Below are 14,804 nucleotides of genomic sequence, written 5' to 3'. Positions count from 1 at the left end.
AAATGTAATCTGGACCAAATATGCCTTGCTACATTCATCGTGTAAAATTTATTTTCATCATCAGAAGCTACTAAACACTGGAGTTATCCTCTTCCATTTCTGTATTTTGGTAGAGAGTAAAATACAGAAGTTTGAGTAATTTCAGTATAGGGATAGAAAGTAAGTCAAAAATAAACAAGTAGACCAAAATAACTCTTATTTGAAAAGAGATATGGTTGTTCTTTAATGTTATCCTCCCCTAAAAAAATGAAGAAGTGAGTTTGCTGACAGAAAAAGTAGGTCTTTATCTTGAACTTGGTGAAACTTGGTGAAACTTTATCTTGAAACACCAGAGTTTGAAACTGAAGAACTGTAACAGCATAATAAAACAGCTACTGGAGCACAGTCTTCAATCCTTAAAGACAACCTCATATTAATAACATCAATGCCACAAGTTCTCTGAATCCTCTGTTTCAAAATCCACTTTTGCTATAGAACTATGTAGGAACACTTATTTTTCTATTAAATTCACTGTGAAGGCACAAAAGCTGTTAATCTAGATAAACACACTGCATTCTTAACATAGCATTGATAAAATGAATTTCCATACACACTTCATATGCAGTTTTTATCTTCCTTCACTTCCCACTCTTTCCCTTCTCCCCATTTTTTGGTGATCCAGCCTGCATCACATCAGACCAGATACATGACAACTTATATGAATTGACTGGAATGGCAGATTGGAAAAGCAACAAAACTGAAGTTGAGGTCCTGGAAGCAATTCAGGTACCACTCATCTGTAAATAATACTGGTAATTATGCTTAGTACTCAAATTAATCTTGAGACAATATTCCTCATTGTTTAACTACCAGCTGTGCAGTTGTCAGCTGTTCATTTCCTATGGACAGGTGTTCACACTAGAGGAAACACCACTACATTTTCTATATAAATCAGTAAAAGCATTAAGCTGTCTTTTAGTTAGATAAACTACTTTTTCAGTAGAAGACTATAGTTTTGCCTAAGATCTTGCACAGGCACACTACAACAAACCCTTTATGAGCTTTGAGCGGTGTTCTGGCTATGCAGCGAGCTGCAGCACCGTGAGTGTGGAAAAAAAAATTCAGAAATGGAAGATTTTAGGAACCTGAGCAAACATGATGGAGACAACTAGAGAGAAGGAAGGAGGAACAACACTGACTTTCTGAAAATAGATGTAATACCAAGGTTGTGTTTCATGAACATGCATTTTTACTTCTATGGAGAACACTGCTGCTCACTGAAGTATCAGTCTGAGTAAGACAAAATTCACAGCAACAACCTCTGAAGACAGTGCCAATAAAGGCAAGCATTGCCCAAATACTGTTTTGCTGCGTATCTGTTAACACTTTGTCACCAGACTAAGTATGAGCAAGGGAAAGGAGGTTGCTCATTCACAAAGATGTTAATGTGCAAGCAATGTCTGTGAACATCACAGAGCAGTGATCCAAAAGTTGCTATCATCCACAAAAAAAAAAAAAAGTGGACAATAATTTGTCAGTAAAATACATGTGAGCCTCAGAAAGACTCATCCGAGAGAAATTAAGACAACACCAGAGCTACTTGCTAGGCCTGAGGACACATCAGAAAAAGACTGAAGAAGAAAAATTTGCCTGCAGGTACATGGTGAACCATCTGCTCAAAAAACCTGATAGGTTACAACTGTCTTAAAGCGTGGAAATATCCATACAGCTTTGGAACACTGACCTTTTCAGTTATGTACATTTCCCTAAGAAAAATGTATGACAAAATAGGACCATTTTATCCCTTTATAAATAGACAGGATAAAAAGTGTTTCAGTTGTTTCAGAAAAAATAGGGATACTGTTCTTAAGAGAAACTGAGCTACACTGCTTGCTCCAGTGATGCAAACTCAGGAAAAGAAGCCTTTTCTGTATAGTTCTTTATTCAAATAATTTTCTGCCTCATTCTTCTGAAGGAGAGGATTATATACTACATTAAATATCTGATGCCCTACAGAAGAAAGTTGCCTGGGGATATAAAATACAGTTGTAAAGTCAGTGTTCCAGTGGAAGTTTTATGAAAACCATAAACCTCGGCTGACGTAAGAAATGAGCTAACGTGAAGTATTATTCCTAAATTTAAAAAGTAAAACCTGATCATTTTACTGCACCTCAGGAACTTGGAAGAAGGTTTTTAGTTTTATTTTTTTAGAAATAGAACTTCAAAATAAGTATACATACTCTGAGTTTAATTAACACACATTTAATTGAATATTCCATGTGTTATTCCCATTTCTTCTCAGAAAGTAAGCAAGCTCATACATACAACTGAAGTACCAGCATGTAACAAGCTAGTACGCATCAGCTGAGCTGTAGAAACTATCATGTCATGGCTGGTAGAGCGATCAAGAGAATTTTAGCTTAATGCTGTTCCATTCATCTTAACACAGATCACAAACATGGCTGAACTCCTTGCACTGCACCTGCTCTGGAACAAGAGCATACATATTGAGAACACATGCACAGATGATGTGCAAAACATGTATGCGAATCTTAAGACCTTAAAACAAAAAATGAAACTTAGTACTTAAAATAACTTGCATCTAAAATAGTTCATACCAGAAACAAGAATGAGATTCAAAATTACAGAATGGCCTGGGATGAAAAGGACCACAAAGATCATTGAGTTTCAATCCCCTGCTATGTGCAGGGTCGCCAGCCACCAGCCCAGGCTGCCCAGAGCCACATCCAGCCTGGCCTTGAATGCCTCCAGGGATGGGGCATCCACAACCTCCTTGGGCAACCTGTTCCAGTGTGTCACCACCCTCTGTGTGAAAAACTTCCTCCTAATATCTAACACAAACTTTCCCTTAGTTTAAAACCATTCCCTCTTGTCATAGGGAATCCCCAGATCCATCCACTTGTGATGTTTTAAACGTTCTTTAGAAACCTCTGATGTCTGATCAGCATGGGGTACTGTCCTGGGCACCACTAGGCTAGACACATAGTGGTTGGAAAGCAGATCATAGAATCATAGAATCACTCAGGTTGGAAAAGACCTTAAATATCACAGAGTCCAACCGCAACCTAACCATACTACCCTAACTAACAACCCTCCACTAAATCACGTCCCTGAGCAGATTTGCAGAAAAAATATCTGTGGGTCCTGGTAGCCAACAAACTTGCTATGTGCCATCAATGAAGCCAAACAGCACTGTGGGCTGTTTTAGAATCTCCAGCTGAGGAAGGTGAGGTTTCTCAGCTTTGGCGAGCCAGAGCTCTGGTATGCCAGGTTCAGTTCTGGGCTGCCAAGCAGAAGAGAAATGTAAACCGACCTGAGCAAATCCAGCCATGAAGAAGTTTAAGATCTGGGAGCTTCTTTCGTATACAAGGAAAGCGTCAAAGTACTGAGACTGTGTAGCCTGGAGAAGAAAAGGTTAAGGGGCATCTTAACACAGCACAGTGATTCAGAAGTGGGGGGCAGGAGTAAAGAAGATGGAAACAAGACTCTTCTCATCAGCACCCAGTGACAGAATAAGAGGAAATGAACACAAATTGAAACACAGAGAAAAACAATTATTATAAAGGGTGGCTGAATATTGTAACAAATTGTTCACAGAGATGACAATGTCCACCACTGAAGATATCCAAAAGCCAACTGGACAATATCCTGAAAAAACTGTTCTTGTTGAACATGCCTTGGAACTGGAGGAGAAAAATGTTCTGGGTTTTATCAGTATTGTATGATTCTACATCATCAACAACCTCAGTGACACATGGTCTAAGAGGACAAATGATTATCTCAGCTGAAAAAAAACAAATAGAATAAGAAAATTTCATGTTACCAAAAAAAAAAAAAAACCTAAGCTATTAATTTTTACATGGCTGGGATTGCTATAAGAGCTTATCTACCATAACAATAAGAAGTCACAGAATGTAATAATTGGTATATGCTGTGCTTACAGGAAATCAAAGTAGGATTTCCAGCAGAAGTAAAATCCCAACCTATGTGTACATCATAACTAAGCTTCTAAGCTCCAGTAATATACAGCTTTTTTAAGAAAAGACTCATATTTTGAGGTTTTGAATTATTATTTATGGAGTACTAAGATGCAGTACATTGAATTTTACCTACAATTACTTCAATCACATAGCATGTCTCACTACAAAGGAAAAATATTGTGATTTTAAACAGATCACAGACATTACTTTCTTCACTGAAATGCCAAAGAAAGAAGAAATCAATGAAAACTGGATATACCGGGGATGATTCCAGATACAAGACTTGATAGACATTGCCAATTTTATTAACAAGATATGAAATTCCACAGCTCCCTTGAAGCACTAAAACTTCTCTCTTCAGATACGCTGCTGACCATCTGGGATCCATACAGATTTGGCAGACTTTTGTACAGCTTATTGAAGTTAGAAACCCATCTCACAATTACACTTCACTTTCTCAACAACACTTCTGGGAAAACAGGATCTCTTGAACTCCAAAACGAAATGATTGTACCAAATTTGTCGTTTCATAAAAACATGTTTAATTGGAAGTTACTGAATAAACAAACAAGCAGCAAAAAGTAGCACTTGATACAAATTACCTACAAGAGATCACACAAGATCTAGAGTCCTATGAACAGGCCTGCCACAGCTGTTACTTGCCACGAATTGAGAAAGGACACATGCAGAATAGCACTGAAAATGTGTGAAGATATTCTGAATAGATGTAGCAAATTCAGATGAAATGAGACAGGCCTGCAGGAAAAGACATGTCAGTGATGTGCCATGTCAGCAGAAAAAAAAGAGGGAATAGCACCTTTATTTCTTAGGGACTTGGAGGGACTCCTGCAATCAGGCATTTCAGAAAGATGAGGACAAACATGGTTATAGGCAAGAGGAAAACAAGATTTCAAAAAAAAGAATATGGCTCCTTCTCAGGTACTTTCACCACATTACAGAGGATGAAGGTGACTGGCCTGTGGCCACTAAAAACACTGGCAATTTTAATCTAGTGCTTGACAAAATTCAACAGACTTTAGTCAAAACTAGAGGAAAAGAACACCAGTCAGTAACTATACAGAGTACAAAGCACAGAGAAGGGAGGGAAAGGTAAAGCAAAGAAAGCAGCTGATCATAGGAATATACTTTCAAGGTAGGTGATGATGCAGCACTGCATGGTGGAAATGAAGACTCACAGAACAAATGAAGAAGGAGCCTCACAAGTAAACTTCAAAAAATTATTATGTGTCTAATTTTTTTTTTTTTTATTGCAGATAATTCTACACCAACAAATTGCTGCTCTACAATGTAGCTTTTTTATGGTAAATAATGTGCCCCGTACTACCTGCGATTGTCAAGGCAGCAAGTTAAAACTGCCTGCTTTACTACCTGATGGAGTTTCCAGTAATTTTTTTGTTGATTTAACAGGCCTATTTCAGTATGGTCACACTGGTTACCACAGGTAAAGATGTACATGACAGCTCTTCAGTGGCAAGTGACCACCTACAAGTCCTTACCACACAGTAAACAACAGGTAGATGTGAACAGGCTTGCTGTAACTGCCATAAAAGTAGGTTAAATATACTGAACTTAACACTGGAGAAAACTGCATGCACACAGCTGATCCTCATAATTTTAATATGTAACTGTTCTCAAGAGTTCATATTCCTGCATTAGACCCCATGATATCAAGTCACATCATCCAAATAGTGAAAAAAGTCAGACTTATACACACAAATAACTCCACAAATACTTCAAAGAGATGCATATCTCAAGAACTTCCAATGAAGACCGAATGTGAAACACCATTTCACCAAATGCCAAAAACAATTACCATCCATCACCACATTCAACTACAAAATGAGGTTTTCAATGTGAGTTCAAGCTCTATTTGTTAAGTTGTACTTCATCCACACACATACCTATGGACACTCCTTATTTCCTGTATTAGGCAACTAAAACTACTTTTGACAAAGAAAATCTGTTAAAACTAATATTGGAGAGAAGTATTCCTGTAGCTAATATACAGAAGTGAAAATCATATAACCAAGATTCTGATATCATCTCTGATAGAGATCCTCACTCATGTAGGAATAACACTTAATTTCCTCATGCACAGTATGAAAAAGCAGTTTTTCGTGAATGATCAGAAATCATTAATTATTAACATGATTATTTTATTGTTTTGAGGCACAGGAATGGAACAAATGGCAGACATTTTAACAATAAATGACAAGTAAATGCAACAATCTGAAAGCACTAGATAATAATGAAGATAATCATTGCCTACAATTGACCATCTGTCACAACATGTCTTCCACATTTTATATTTAAGTGTGAGGGCCCTGCTTCCTTTACCATATTTTATATCCTTCTTGAAAATCCGGCAAATTGTTGTTTCTCAATCAAACCCACTCAAATACTACACTGCTAAGAAGGCAAGCTAATGTGCAACACAAACACAACATATCCAGCAGCTAGTCAATTCTGTCCCCACTAAATGCTTAGTACTACTATCAGTATGCGGAATTACACAGGGCTTTTTCCTCAATGAAGCCTTTGCCAAGTATGTATGTCCATTTGCTGGTGTTTTTTCTAGAACCATGAAATATATCAGTCTGTGATGAATACAGAATTACATGGCTGTCTGACATGCAATCAGCTGAAGTAAGACCAAAGCATATATTTTTCTTTAAAAAAAAAAAAAAATCTTTATATTCAGCAGAAACTCAAACAAATTGCTCACTACAAATCCAAGTTTAAAATGTCCATTACATGCCTAATTCTAGAAACTAGGAATTACATAATTTTGTTTCTGGCTTCCCTGCAGAATCTCCTCAGGCCTGGTACTTATTCTTCACAATTATGCCCTCACGTATGGATCAGATATAGAACTTTCTTTATCACATAACAGAAAAAAATTCTTAACTGCAATAAAATAACACTACTGAAGACTCCAAACAGCTTCCATTGTGCAGACAAGAACCAAACTCTCACCCCTCTTCTCCTGGCCACCCTTCCACTGTGCATCCTAGAGCATCCAGCTCTAGGCTTCCCGCCAATCAAAAAGACTTGTCTATCTTTGTAAGTGACCCCAAAGAATATTTCAATGAGCCAAAATAACTAATGTTATTTGACAAGTTCAGGCTGATTTTAATAGATGCGGTAGTATTCAGAAATACATAGTTTAACTTTGAAAGTGAGAACGATCAACAGCAGAAGATCTTCACAAGATACTAAGTTAGACACCAGAACTGCTGGTTTTGCTGTTTCAGTTTTGTCATGAAAACCCCAAAACCTTCATGTACAGCTGTGTATCTTATTAACTAAAGAAACATTAACAGATGCACAGCAGTGACTGCAGTGCTGGTACATAATAATGAAAATATTTCCACACAAAAATCTGCTACTGTAATGATGAACATTTAATCTTAAGGAATCGAAAAGAAATAAGCTATTTCTAGATTAAATATCTCAAGGAATAGCATGCAATTTCTAGAATCTGTTTTGCAACCATCTACAAACATGAGTATTTCAATAAATCCCAGAGTTGTAATTTAATATTGCATGATTAAAATCAAAATGACATTACTGGTGGAGTTCCCCTCCCAGGGGGTATTTAAGAGATGTGTAAACATGGCAGTAAGGGACATGGTCTAGTGATAGGACTCAATAGGCCATGTTGATGGTTGCACCTCATCGTGTTGAAAATCTTTTCCAACTAGATGATTCCATGACTTTATGGGTGACAGTTCTGCAGGAAGCCAAAATAAAGAATGATAAATAGGAGCAGAAATTAGGTTGACACACAGAAATTCCAATTAAGAACAGGAATACAATGCAATACAACACCTCCTATTTCATAATTATTTCAGTAATAACAGGCCCAGTAACCTTGTAAGTTTTGTAGTAAAAGGAATTGCACTGCTAAGGTAAATCCAATTAACTCCTTTAGTATCCTAAAACAAAAACTGCAAATTAATACAAGTATAAGAACTTGAAATAGTTATAATACTTCTAAAATATTTTTAATATATCAGGTAATGAAGCAACATATGTCATTGCTAGACTGAAATCTTAAATACAAAGCTTCAATTCCTCAAAACAGCTTCAATAGCACTTCCTCTGAAAGCAACAGGAACAAAAATATAGAAGAAAAACTGTTGTGCTATATTTAAAGATATTTATAGTTGTAATCTGGGTTTAATTGTGAATTATTTGTTCACATTATCCTTTAGAAACATAGAAGTAGACCTAGAATGATTGATCCCATCTGTTTACTTCTTAGTTCAGCACGCATTTAATTCTCCTAACCTTTCAAATACTTCTCTACAAATAACAGACAGCTCTATCTTCCACTCTTCACACTATGGTTGTACTGGCTCTCACAAATTAATCAGCAGAACAAAGTCAAATGCTGTTCACAGCACCAAAAAAAACAACAACAACAAAAAACAACAAACAAGGTAAATAAAATAAAAGCATTTCTCTACCTTTCTCTTAAATGGCCAATTACCAAATCAGTGTGCTTGAGGATGAGATACCACCCTCACTACAAGAAAGGCTGTGCAGTGAATCCAAAGGGCAGTGAAGCTGGTGAAGGATCTGGAGCACAAGTTTTAACAGGAAGCAACTGAGGGAACCAAGATCGTTTAGACTGGAGGAGGCTCAGGAGAGACCTTATCACTCTCTACAACGATCTGAAAGGAGACTGCAGCAATGGGGAGGAGAAGGGTCAGTCTTGTATCACAGGTGACTAGTGATAGCACAAAACGAAATGGTCGGAAGTTGCATCAGGGGTGATTCAGATTGAATATTAGGAAATATTTCTTCTAAGAAAGAATCAGGTACTGGCACAGGCTGCCCAGGGAGGTGGTGGAGTCACTGTGCCTGGCGGTGTTCTAGAAAATTGTAGATGTGGCACTGAGTGACATGGTTAGTGGGCATAGTGGTGATGGGTTGATGGCTGGACCAGATGATCTTAGAGGTCTTTTCCATCCTTCATGATTCTATGATTATACAGTGCAACAGTCTTTAGATTATACAAAAAGCAACAGTCTTTAGTCTGTTCTCATTCTCTATTGGATAGATGCATTTCATCTAGATGATATGCTGTCATTACTTCGGTATGATTTATACCAAATAATGTAATTCCCCTTATTTTCTTTTGTTTCTTCTGGTCTCATTACTAATTTGATATTAGTATTACAAGTAACAACTACAGAAGCTACATAAAAAAGCAGACACAAAGGATTAAGGTAGGTGAAATGTGTAATCCTCCACGGCATTTTGAGATTTATAGAGGGCAATTATAATGTGTGATTCATGGAAGTATCTGTAAATTAAGTAGGCAGGTACCCTTTAACTCTCCCAATATAAATGAAAAGATTATGAAGTATTGATATAAAATGACTATAATATCTCTCTACAGATAATAGCAAGTTAAAAATGCCAATTACCTGAAATAAGTGAGATATTATTTTGCAATAGTACACGTAGAAGGATATAACATGCACAAATATAACTGTATGTGAGCTGGGGCTACTGCCACTCAAAACCAAAGGAGTGCATCAGAACTTTCAAATCTCACAATGACCTGCAAATTTACACAAACATATAAATTTAAAATGAAAGTGGCAAGCAGAGTGGGAACTGTCCCAGCTGAGGTTCTCTACCAGAACTTCAGCTACCAGAAATGGTGAGCCTAAACTCATTAGACAAAATTGTTCTGTAAAGGAGGGAGAAGAGGCAAGCTTAAGTTGTGCTTCCATTCCCACAAGAGAATTGAAGTAATTTAAAATGAAGTATATTTCTAAGGACGAGCATCCTCACAAGAAGCTACAGATTCAGATTCATTATTTTTTTGTCAATGTAATTTTGCACACACATATACTGCCTGTTGAGAAAACAGCAGCAAGAAATGTCTGAGCTATCTCCTCCCATTTTTCTCCTAGCACAACATAAGAAGAAAAATAAATTACTGAAGATTCAACAGAAGATTAATATTGCATTAACATTAATATTTTTATCTACATTGGTTACTGGTAGAAATAATTAAATCATTTAGACCACAATAACTTATGCTTCTGAAGCCTAACTTCTAAAATAATCTCTGTCTTCATTTTATGACCGAAACTCCATGCCCCACACCTCGAGGTGAACACATACAAAAGGAATATATTGAGCTCTGGAATGAGTCCCTGCCAATTAAACTACCCATAGATTTACAGTGTAACTTCAGACAGAAACATGACAGCAGACACCAATTTGCTTAGATCATTAACTAACTAAAACATCTCTTTTCTTGTGAAGAAGTGAAGCAAGCAAAGCTTGATAGCTTCAGCCTTTATCTGGAGAAAGGATATCCTAATTACACTTTTATATTCCTTACAGCTTATGCTAATTACACTTTGATATTCCTTATAGCTCAATAGCTTTAAGCATTAGATTGATGTCAATGATTAGATGAACATAATTAAGTCAGAGTGGCAAATGCTTTACCTTCTCTACAAATCTTTTTCACCTACTTAATGAAAGGTACAATCCACAAACTCAAAACATGAATGAATTCAGTTCAGAATTATAAATATACTCACTCTGTTTCAGTGTTTTCTCTTTCAAATTTTGCTCAGTATTCAAAATTCCAACTTCCCAATTTCAATAAACAATGACAAAGCTTAGGCACTTTTTGGTGGTGGGAGACTACAGGAGTGGTCTTTGTGAGCAGAGCCCTTGTCCCTTGACAGAGCAGAGCGAGATTCATTGTTTCAAAGGGGACCCACTGCTGCTGGAGCTGAGCCATAAGCCACGCTGGGTGTGCTCTTGGAGAGCAGATCCAAGGAAGGGAAAAACTGCCGTGCAACAGCAGCTGGGAGAGAGGAGTGAGAAAATGAGGGAGAGAAGCAGCTCTGCAGACACCAAGGTCAGTGCAGGAGGTGCTCTAGGTGCAGAAAACGTCGAACATTTCAAATGAAATGCCCAGGAAAACCAGGTGCATCAGTAATGCCAGGGAAAGCTGCTTTTCTAAAAATCACAACAGTTCAATTGTCAAACAACTTCAGTCAATTAAAAACACCTATGTCAACATCCAGATTCACTGAGGTAAGCTTATCATCATCATCACAAAAGCTAACTGCCAGAAAAATGAATGGTTGTATTAAAGCCTGCATAAAAATACAAATTCCTACAGAGAAAGAAAGATAGCAGAATACCCTCCATTAAATTCATGCTATTTAACATACTTAATAGGTGTCCTCTATTTTTAACACTAAAATAGGATGGTGGAACTAGTTGACTACAAACCATTATTCATTGCCAACATCCCCCCAAAAATTCCCCAAAGAATGTTGTTTAAAAAAAGTCTAAATCTATAAACTCTACTATGTCTTCAACTGTTATTTTTTTGCTAAAGAGACAAAAAGACTAAGTCATGGTATAAAACATTAGCTATTTATTACTAGCTGGCAGGTCAAAGAAAATCTCTTCTAAGACCTGCCATTTTGTTGCTGAAGTCATTAAAGTTCCAGAGGTTGGCATGAAAACATACCCAGTGCACACTAAGAATGGGAGGATTCCAAAAAATCATCAGTTTGAAATGGCTTCAAAAGAGCAAGCTTCAGTCTCTCATGGAAAGATTTCTAGGATTGTTACGGGGTACCAACTAGTGGTAGACAGAAAAAAAAAGAGCAGAATATTATATATGTGAGTCTTCATTTAAGACTGGGACAGATGCGCTGATCGTGCACCTTCAGCAAGTTCATGGATGACACTTAGCTAAGGGATACAGTTGACACATTTGGAGGGGATGCCAGCCACGTATCTTGAAAGGCAGGAGAGGTAGACCTATGCAAATTTCATGAAGTTCAACGAGGCCAGATGTAAACCTGTGCACCTGGGTCCACCTGTCACTCCCAAACATGCACATAGGATGAGCAATGAGTGGATAAAGAGAAGTTCTGGGAGGTCGTGATGAATGATAAATTCAGCAAGAGCCAAAGACATACACTTGCAGCCCAGAAAGTGAATTATATCTTAGGCTGTACTACAAAAAAAAGGTGATCAGAAGGGTGAGGGAAGAGATTCTCCCCCTCGACTTTGCTCCCATGAGATCCCACTTGCAGTAATGCCCAGGTCTGGGGGTCTCAGAACAAGGAGGACATGGTCCTGTTGGCACATGTCCAGAACAGGCAGGTGGACCACTTTTTCTATGAAGACAGGTTGAGGCATCTAGGTTTGTTCAGCCTGAAGAAGAGAAGGCACCAGGGAGGCTTCGTCACAGCCATTAAGTAGTACCTAAAGGGTACCTACAGGAAAGACAGGGAGGGACTTTTTATCAAGCAGTGCAGTGATTCGACAAGGGAGTAAAGGCTTTAAATTAGAAGAGTGCAGTTGTGGATTAAACATTCAGAACAAATTCTTCACTCAGAGGGCAGTGAGGCACTGGCACAGGCTGCCCAGAGAAGATGTGGGTGCCCCATCCCAGGAGGTGTTCAAGGCCAGGCTTGATAGGGCCCTACACAACCTTCTCTAGTGGGTGGCAACCCTGCCCACAGCCCCTCCGTAGTTCTATAATCTAAACCTGAAATACAATGGTTAATTTGAACAAATATAAGTATTATAACATCGCAACAGAAAGGTGTTTTTTGTTTGCTTTTAAAATTTTGGTGTTTTGCTTTTGGGGATGTGATTTTACTTTTTTAAATTGATGCACCTTTTGATAAATTGAGCTTTTTATAACACAACAACTGACCATGACACTAAACATGATTTTAAAAGGAGTATCATCTTATGCTGACTCTTTACAGGTATCTAGTGAGAAAAGAACTCACAGAATATATATATATATCTAAGAGATTACAGACTACATGCAATGAATACTGACAAATTAGTACCAGAGGGGAAAAAAAAAAAAAAAGGAAAAAAAGTCTACTAAAATATGGATTAATTAGCACATCTTAAAATATTCTTTTAAAATAAAGCAATGGGTTAGAAAATCTGAGAAATTCTTACGGAGTAATTCTCCTAGAAGAGTAAACCACTTCATGGAAAGTTACTTTTGTCTGTTTGTAGCACTTTGAAAAGGCCTTGTTTAATTTGATATTGCAAAAGCTAAACCAAAGATAGTATTGGTTGGTCTCATTTACATTAGCAACTGACAAAGCAACAACAATTTATTTATTTTAATATTGGAAATTCTCCATAAGCTCAGCCAGAATACTGTTTTCCAGCTGAAATCATAATCTACCAGCTTTAGAAGCAGGGACTTTTAATTTAATAGGGAAACAATAACAATAGAAATAAGAAAACGGAGTTAACCTTCAGTTTTCAGAAATAATTGAAACATTAAATGCAAATCAACAAGAACATAAACCCAATAGCATCTATCTGTAAAAAACAATTCAGATAAGCATTTTCTGCAGTCCTTCAGGGTTTAATGAGAAGAACACTATCTCCACCTACTGGACCACTAAAAAATATTAAAAAAGAAACTGCAAAGTGATCTATAAGGATATGCATATGTTCAACTATATGAAAGATACTAGCATGACATTAGTACTTCTCTCCTTACCATCAGCCTTCAAAGCAGCTTAGTTACAGGATTTTTCAGCTCTTAACTTTGAATCTTCCATTATTTAATCTCACCCGAGTCTCAAACCTGGGTCCGCATGCAGAGATTTGTGGTTAACATAAATTGTTGTGTTTTTTTTTTAAATATACTGAGGCAGAGTACAATTTTTATACTTTCATGTAGTGAAGTATTTAAAGATACACATACCTATACAACAATCAACAAAAAAAAACCTTTTTTTTTTTTTTTTTTTTTTTTAAGAAAAGAAAAAGATATTCCAGTGCATAGGGACACATCCCTGCTAGTATTTCAGTTTGGACGATATGCGAGCATTCTAAGTTTCAGATTAAAAAAAAAAAAATCTCTCTAAAAATAATCTCCATGTTTCTCAACTACGGAGTATTCTGTTCCTCAAAAGACAGTGCACATATGCCTGGTTTTCGCTGAATCTCTCCTTCCCAAAAATGCAAAGAGCAGACAATTGTGGCACTTCGTCCACTTAATTCTCTTCTTTCTATTCTGACAGACCACTGTCTACTGTCTATCTATCAATCTTCTAGAATTGTTCTCTATGATGTATTAGACTGTGGTTGTCCAACTTTCTGGCTTGTCTGGGCTGCACTGAGTGAAGAGGAATTGTCTTGGCCTCAAGAAAGTTGCTTGGAAAGTAATGCCTACTGTGTATTCCCATAGAAGCTACAACAGATACAAAGGGCACAATAGCACGGTTTGATTGAGCAAATTCTCACCTTTGCTTCATCCACACTTTCTTATCCTCATTGGTCACATCCCTGCTACATCCAATAAAGGATGGAGAGTCTTCTTTGCCCTCCTCTTACTGTTAATATACTTGTAAAAAAAAATAAATAAATAAATAAAAATTGTTCCCTTTTATTATAGTGGTCAGGTTGAATCTAAGCTGGGCTTCTGCCTAATTTTCTCCCTACTTATCCTTGCCATTTCTTTGTAGTCTCCCTGAGCTGCCTGTTCTTTCTTCTACAGGAGGGAGACTCTGCTTCTCCTGGACCCTCAGGAAAAGTTCCCTGTTCATCCATATCAGCCTTCTTCCCCTCTAGCTCACCCTGTGGCACAGGGGAATAGCCTGCTACTGCCCTTTAAGACTTCCTTCTTCAGGAGCATCTAGCCTTCCCAGGCCCCTCCAGGATTGAATCCCAAGGGACCCTCCCTACCAGCACCCTGAAGTTCTAAGTTCTCCCCCCAGAAGAAGCTTTGCTGTCCCCCACCTACCTTCACCA

The 14,804-nt window shown here is 37.5% G+C and overlaps 1 protein-coding gene across 1 annotated transcript in view; it reads right to left on the bottom strand.

Annotated features, from left to right (window-relative positions):
- TTC33 (tetratricopeptide repeat domain 33) overlaps positions 1-14,804 on the bottom strand; it is a 42,728-nt gene that overhangs the window by 23,019 nt on the left and 4,905 nt on the right. The window lies entirely within an intron of this gene.

Source organism: Phasianus colchicus, chromosome Z (assembly GCF_987193195.1).
Source record: "Phasianus colchicus chromosome Z, bPhaCol1.hap1.1, whole genome shotgun sequence".
Classification (NCBI taxonomy): domain Eukaryota; kingdom Metazoa; phylum Chordata; class Aves; order Galliformes; family Phasianidae; genus Phasianus; species Phasianus colchicus.
The sequence above is the reverse complement of the archived record's forward strand: the minus strand, read 5'-3'. Positions and strand labels throughout refer to the sequence as shown.